Here is an 8,648-nt window from a genome sequence, read left to right as displayed (position 1 = left end):
GTGTGACATCTAAACTAGCGATATATCAAAATGCGCAAGTCTTCAATACTGTTAGCATTACGAAACTACTTCTATTGATCCTACACAAACAGATACCAACAAAAGCAACTTGTTAGATTTAAATGTGTTTTATGAATTTATTTCAATCTTAATCATCCATTTCTTCGTCTGTTGAAACCTTTAGGATTTTTCTCAGTACCTTTTCGTTTTTATAAAGGGACTTAACACCACTACTAAGCGTGTATGAAATAGGCCCGCCTCCCTACTACCTTGTATGGTATATAAAGGGACGTAACACCACTACTAACCGTGTATGGGATAAGCCCCGCCTCCTTACTAACCTAATATGAAATATACACGGTCTCCACGAGGGCGCTTTTAACCAATCACCTTCCTAGAAATGTATAGGAGGTAAAATAACGTCAGGTATCTTCAGATGTCGAACACACATTTAAACCTTGTCGACTTACATTGTTTTTTTGTACTTGAAGAGAAAAAGAGGTCATAAAGGTGTTAGCTGGACAAAGTGCTTCCCCAGTCCAATCTCCCCATTTCTGCTGACCAGAACTTTTTTTATCACCACAGCGCTCACCTCCTCTACTGCCACATATTATTTCAATAGCGTTTAATTCGCTATTATCTATTTCATGCGCCGGTTCAATCTGTAAGTTAAAGAAAAAAGTAAGCCGTTTAAATTAAGTATCTATATATGATATTCTCAATTAACGTAAGGCTATATACGTTTGTTCCATCATCGACATGTGGCCAATCCATATTTAAGACGAAATAAACAATTTCAAACATGTATTATATGATATCTTGATTTGACGTACTAATTAAGATTCATTTATGGATGCCTCCGATCTATTTCGCTTGGTATTTTTCTTCTGGCCTGTGTTGATGGACTTCATGATTTTGAGCTTCTAATTTGTTGACAACACTTACCTTTTTTTAATTTAACTTCGTGATCGTGTTTTTATTTACTGCGAATCTAGCATGTTTAAAACTTTGATTTGATCAAGAATATCCAAAGTCAATAATAGCCATATGCCTAGTGAATTTGAACTTGCATTGGAACAATAATTTACATGTAAAAGTACGTTTCCTTTTGTTTGTATGTAGTAATATTGGCGATTTCTTCTGTTTGTTTACTGAACCTAAGCTTTGGATCATATTAGACATCTAAGGTAGCACTCCACAGTTAGAAAATAGAATTATATATGAGCCACAAAATGATTTATCATCTCCTATTCCTGGATTTCTAATACAGCAACCTAACTTTTTGTGTTGTACATGTGTATATGTATGTAATCTGTATCTTCCATGGCTTTGATTTTCAAAAGTTAAAAGGTTGAAATAATTCCTTTAATGTGTATCCATGCATGGCAACATTCTGCATTTTTTAATCATAAAATATTGCAAAAAGGGGGGGGGGGTTGAACATGTCACATATCCCAACAAAATTTGGATCAAACTGGAATTTCAATGCCTTTGGGTGATACCTTTTTAGAAACTGTTGACATTAATCTTCCTAATGATCAAATAAAATATGAGTGTCCTTCGCCTCATTTTTTCGTAAAATCTATTCACAAAGTTCGTGCTATAAAAACATTACAATAATTGCCGTTCAAATGTATGGTACGGACATACAAATACGGACTGTCATACAGAAAGCAGCCTATATTACATACATTACATAATCTTAATGGTCATATAAACCCAATACGAAGGCTATTTTAATACTCAGCTATCCAGAAATGAATTTTATGGCACACTAGCTCTCATATTTGAAAAATCCACAGGGGCCAAAATGAGAAACTACACACCTAACTGTGGTGTGCTACCTAAGTTTTAGGTTAGTAAATTATTCGTAAGAATATTTAAGAAGACATCAGGTATCTATAGATGTCGAAGACAAATTTAAACCTTGTCAACTTATTCTACGTCTGGCGTATTAAAGTACAATCCTGGTACCTTTGATAACTACAATGTATTTACACCACTGGGTCGATCTATTTCACTGTTTGTTGACATTTTGGCCCCGAGGGTATCACCAGCCCAGTAGTCAATACTTCGGTGTTGACATGAATATTAATTATATTTGATCATTTTAATAAATTTCCATTAGACAAAACTTTAAATTTTTCGAAAAATAAGGATTTTATTATCCCAGGGATAGATTATCTTAGCCGTATTTGGCACAACTTTTTGGAATTTCGGGTCATCAATGCTCTTCAACTTTGTACTTGTTTGGCTTTATAACTATTTTTGAACTTAGCGTCACTGATGAGTCTTATGTAGACGAAACGCGCGTCTTGCGTATTGAATTATAATCCTGGTACCTTTGATAACTATCTAAATAATATTATCCAATAATTAGTTTAAAACACTTGTTACCAACTGTGTTGATCACTATAAGCGCATATCTTTCATCATATTGTACTGTCGTTTTAAATTTGAATTATTCATTTATAAACATGTTTTGTAAATGTTTGTACATACGTGAAAAAAAAATTTACTACAGAGACCAAAAATACCTGCTGAATTGACCAAAATTGAAAATTACATGTTCCGTATGGAAATACAAATAAAATAAATCTTTTTTTTTACACACAAAAGGAGCAAACAGTTATGTTTCTATAGTATGTTATCAATTTGTCAGATAATATCTTTGCATTATTTTTGTCAATGAGACATACTTAATGAATTCTTTCAGGTTGAGAGAAGAAATATACAGGGTTATTTCACAATAAATAAGGAAATATAATATACATATTTTATCCCGATTGTCGTTGGTAGCACATAAAGATATTCATCATTGAGATTATCTTTGGTAGTACATAAAGAGATTCATCGGTTGATTATCAATGCAAAAATGTCTTTACCTCGATTCATTAATTGATTTCAAAATAATTTCGCTCACAACTTCATGTAACAGAATCTGTAGAAAACACGTTTCAAAGAGTTGTTGATTAATATAATTAGTAACGCAGGCGAAGCAGAAAGTCGTTTTCTATCGAAATATGAGAAGAAACGATATTATAATTTGAGAACACACATAAATTTTTATTTCCAATTAGCAACCGAAAAGAATATGCAAGATAAAATTTAAAATGAATGATTCCATAGTATGATTATATATTCCGAACTGATAAATAAAGGAAGGAAAGTTTATGTATTTGAGTGTCGACACCATGCTATATAACGTATAACAGCAAGTCACCCCTTGTGTCCCATGCAACTAATAACTTTAATTAAACAATATATAGTTCGCTATTAAAGGGTAACGTGCATATACTTAAGCATACCTTCATTTTGTAACCAATTGCGTAATGACCTTTTGTACAAAACTATTCATCTGCCCATTCACCCAAAACTCCGCCATTCGAAACAAACAATATCTTAGTATATTCTAAAATACGCAAACAATTAACTTTATTAGTTATAACTTACAATGATAAAATGTGCTACAAAAGTGTGAGACACTAGTTATTACATGACCCAAACGCATGATTAAGCGCACGTTCATTAGGGTATGTATTTCTGAACTAATTACCAGCTTACAAATGCTAAAAGATGAGACAAAAATGTAATTTGTGGGTCATATTTTCAAACTAACCGGAAACTAGCTGAACCATTATTTTTACCATTTGGAAATTTGGAAATGCCTCATATATATCGAATTTGAGGACATTTTAGCGAAAAATATCGGCCTAAAATCTAATTTTGACACCTACTTAGTAACTCATGGAAAGGAAAAACTACAATTATAAATGCCCACACAAAGTCGGATAAATAAAATTAAGACGGAAACGGTCTTATGAAATAGGTAGCTCTAAAACAAGTTAGAAAGTAAGAGAATAAGCAAATTCAGCTTATGTTCAATTTTGTTGACAATATTTTGACATGTTTGATACGAAAATGATGGCTGCTTACTGAAAACTTGCAGCATCCATGATATCATTCATGGAACAAATATTAATATTCTGAACCTCTCGTATCATAAACAGACGATTGAAAAACAACATTAGCAATGGTTTGACTTACCGCCATATTTGCGTCTGGTGTGTAGGAGGTTTGAACCAGACATATCATCTAAAATCGTATGACAACAGCTAGACTGTCCGCGTTTACATTCTCGAGTCGAGGAAGCATACGTAATCTCACAACAGTTATCACTGTTTTGCAAACAGACGTTTGCACACTGGCTTTCCGACATTATCCCTACTGACGTTAGATTCACTAACCGTATTTTCTTATTGCTCTCTACTATAAAGTTTTCCTCTCTTTTCTGATACTTCCCAACAGTTAAACATGCGTTTTGTAAAATTAATTTGAATATCAAAAGGATTATATATAATTTCATTTTTGAAAAGAATGAAAATTAATATTAAAAAAGATTAAAATCAGAGATTAATTCAACTGCATTTATATGGGTTTCTAGTTAAAACCTAAAATTTCTCATGTACAAATACGTTAAGTTCACTAAAATATGTCTTTAATAAGATTAGTGTTCGCGCTTTTAACGAGTCGATATTGACTGGCGTGTCAATCCTGATGGAAGGTCGGCGAAAACAAGTGGTATTAATACTAAGAGGAAGTCAGCTGTATAATTACTAATGGCATGTTCTACGTTCTATAAAGTGTTCTTGAACTCTCAATAAATATAATACCATTTATACGACGCAGAAATCTGTGTTTTATAAATTGTGTATGTCAGTGAACTTCTGATATCCATCTATTTTAAGTGAATTCTATTTATGATCATATTGTTGAACCATTTTGACAGACTTTTTCATTCTGTTTCATATATTTTTTCATTAATTAAAAAAAATTGGATGTAGGAACATTCACCTTCCGATCGCAATACATGAACACCGTAAACTATACTTTTTCTATTGTTTTTTTTCCCTCAATATACCGATTGGCAGCTGTAAAATAAAAAAGAATACTCAAGCAGTCTGCATTACATGGGATGCCAAACTTATTGTTTCCATCTGTGATTAGATCTCTTGAAGCTATTAATCATATGCAAAGATAATGCAGTTGGTCATCAGCAAAATTTCAGACCATAAATAAAATTTATCTATGATGATTGATTTTCTATTCTATTTTTTTTACCCTTCACACGTTTGGTATGACAAATGACAATTTTTTTTAATTTTGCAGCGAAGTAAGCTCTATAAATAAGTCAAAATGATTAAAATTTTCAATTTACCCCTTCTGGAGTTATTGCCATTTAAAGTAACTTTTTTCACAATTGTTCGCAAATTTTATATTATCTTTTAATTTGAAAATGAAGCATACAAAAGAATAATGTCTGGCCAAAATAACTCAATGACGTCACTAACAAAAACAATGACTTAGATGTAAAATGTCTCACATTAATCTGCAAAGAAATTTAGAGGATGGCATGAAGAGATATGAGATATAGCTTTTTCTTCTACTTTTCTCTCACTTTTGTGATCTGCAGTTTGCCTTTGGATTGGATTGTTAAATGTTTCTTATCTTGCAATGTCTGCCACTTGAATTATAAAACAACAGTCAAACTTACAATCAGAAGTTATTATGTGTTTAAAATTCTATCACTACATCGAGTGTGATACGAAATTTCTCAACTCGAGGCTTTTTAATTTTCAAATCTGAAACAAGAAGCTCGATAGTGGGGAAATATCGTAATGCAAGATATTTGGTGGTAGAATATGATTATCTGATAATGCTAAAACAAATTGCATTTTCCCCCATTTAATCCGGAAATCATCAGTATTCTTTCTATTTTTAAAACACTATCGAGCATGGTAGCCCTTATTTTGTGATGTCACAATAGGAAATTTAGAAGAAAGCAAGAAATGCAAACTTAGATAAAATGAATCACGCACGTTGAGAAAAATAAAATGATTAACTGGTCAGGTAAGGGATGAATCTGCTAAAGTAGAGTGAGAAAAAAAATATAAAAAATGATGACATCATTAACTTTAGAGCGTATTGTAAAAATAATACATCATTCATTATTAAATTCATTTTTGAAAAATAATTACAATAATCAACATACACATTCACTTATTTCATTATTAATCAATACACATATTAACATTATAACATGTCACACTATTTGTGAAGATCATTTTTCATATTCGGTTGAAACTTTCTTAAAATAAGATAAAAAATCCTGAAAAGAATACATGTTTTTACTTATTGAATACTCAGGATCAGGATTTTATATTTTATTGAATCTATCAGTCTATCAATATTCTAGCAGTTCTGTGGCCAGATTATATTTAATCTTAGTTGTTTCCTTCTATTTAAAATAGATTAAATTACAGATGCAATGTTCAACATATATTTTGTTTTAAGACGGGCAAATTTGTGTTATATATTCTATTATAATAATATACAAACTAAAGAGACAGAAAGACATAACTTTTGCCTCAAACGGCAAGCGAGAATAAACCAAGAAACAATTTTCAAATGTCCATTTTTCACGGAGTTAATGCAACTTCAAAATAGCGGGCTTTCATATCATTCCCATTGTTGTTCTCCAGTAGAAAGAAGCAATGAATAATCGATAATAGTGTGGACCGTGGTGCTTGAATATAAAGAAAAGAGAATAACAGGCAAAATTTAAAATAAATAGTGAAAAATGATATAGAATATTACACAATACAGAAATGAATTAACCACATCCAGACCCTTTTATAAGTTGCAAATTTTAATTTTTTTTTGCTTTATAAATCCTCCTGTTTGGACCGGTCTTGGTTTTCTTACTGCAAATGAAACGGCATGTGAAATTTATATGAAGAGATCATGTACATACACTTTTTAGATATATATTTATGTTATTGGTCAATGATTGAATGTATGTTGATTCAAAGCTCCATAGAGCTCTGTGGGGGCCATTTAGTCCAACACCACATTGGTCCGATTGCCCAATAGCTCGACGCCCTATTTATAGTCGCAAATATTACATACATGTTCAAAACAATTGTTGAATATTATAAGTACAATATGCAAGTCCTGTAATAGATCTGGGGTGAAAGAAGGTCAACGAAACTTGGACTGCCACTGGACAATGAAAGCATATTCAATAGGGACAGGAATTTGCCCTGCTGCAGGTTCAGACAAAAGACCACCGATGACCTCTCACGGCCCCTCAAAGAGTTGTTGAAATAGTTCTTAACCTGCAGAGATCATGGCACTTCCTTTCTATATGAGGTTTCCGATCAAAAGTGACCAATCCCACAGTAACATTTGTTGAAAATTACATCCCGCACAATTTTACTATCGAAGTTTTTACAGTTTTTACTGTATCACATAAACATTATCCTTTATGATGACAGACTTGCATTCTGGTGACATTTCCTTAGTAGAATGTGTTCACATATGGAACAAATTTTGTCCTAATGTCCCATGTATGTGTCAATTGCTCCTGAACCACTTGGCAGCATTTTGTAAATCATCGATACAATCTTTATCTCATGATGTACTTTTTCAAAGGACAATTTATAAAGTGTTATGTCAATAAATAGTACCATAAAATGCATGTTGGGAAAAACAACTTTTTATAAATGCATGCAAAATATTTGATACAGTATCTATTGTTAAAGGTATCTAAAAATGGATCCCACCAGAACACACAGACTAAGTCTATGAGGAAAATAAAGTCTATTAGATCAACAACTAACAACTGTAATGAGCAGATGATATATGAGATAAAGATAGAAAGGTGACAGTAGAACATTGAAATAATTCGAAAGGTAGGTATAGCTTTACACTCATTTATTCATGTTTTGCAGCTTTTCCTAGTATTTTATTTCAATAACGTGAAATGTTGTAGTGTGTTCATGGGACAACAAACCAACAACGAGCAAATTCAAAAGAATAAAGAGCAGCAATACAATTCTACAGCAATTGAAAGATGTCATTTAAGTTAACAAAGAAGTCTATGGGAAGTACATATCCGTCCACACAACTTCTCAGTTAACTGTTTCACAGATTGCATTGATATTGTGCTCAAGTAATCAGATTATGTTAATACATATGTGTTTTGGTGCCGATCCAAAGATGAGTGTAACAGCAGGACATATTTTAACTGCGGAAATATAAACAAAGATCTCCTTCTCTGAAACTGAATAACATATTTAAAAGATAATATAATGATAATTGCCACTGGTACTAATAATGAAAAATTCCACAAAAAAAAATACCTTTTTTTAATTTTTAAACTGCTGTATAGTGTATAAAATAATGAAAAGTTGTAGAGTTGCCAATGAGACAACTATCCACCAAGTTTGATGTGATGTGGATGTGAACAATAATATGCAATTGTGCAGACTTCATCAATGAAAAAAACATACCGTATTATCGGCTATAAAAGACCAAGACATAAACAATATATGAAACAATTCAATGTAGAAAATTTAACGACCTAATTTATAACAAAACAATATAAGAATGTTAATATGCAGCCCGTATTGAAAACATGGGAATTTGCCATGAACCCAGACTTGGGGGCGCTAAAGTGCCTCTCCAAAGCGTATTAGATCAGGCCCTTCAGTCAAACATGACTCGGAGCACAACAAAATCGTGCTCGAATCATGAATTCCAGAATTTTGATTGGTTGATTTGTTCATTCTCGAGAATGAGTAAAA

At 32.1% G+C, this 8,648-nt stretch overlaps 1 long non-coding RNA gene across 1 annotated transcript in view; it reads right to left on the bottom strand.

The window, feature by feature from the left end:
- Window positions 1-371: 371 nt before the first annotated feature.
- Window positions 372-8,648, bottom strand: part of LOC139512265 (uncharacterized) — a 38,618-nt gene continuing 30,341 nt past the window's right edge. Inside the window, exons 2-3 of the long non-coding RNA XR_011662234.1 lie at window positions 3,309-3,412; window positions 372-662 (exon numbers count right to left, since the gene is read on the bottom strand). This is a non-coding gene — a long non-coding RNA (uncharacterized lncRNA). The remainder of the gene's footprint in view (window positions 663-3,308; window positions 3,413-8,648) is intronic.

Source organism: Mytilus edulis, chromosome 2 (assembly GCF_963676685.1).
Source record: "Mytilus edulis chromosome 2, xbMytEdul2.2, whole genome shotgun sequence".
NCBI lineage: Eukaryota > Metazoa > Mollusca > Bivalvia > Mytilida > Mytilidae > Mytilus > Mytilus edulis.
The sequence above is the reverse complement of the archived record's forward strand: the minus strand, read 5'-3'. Positions and strand labels throughout refer to the sequence as shown.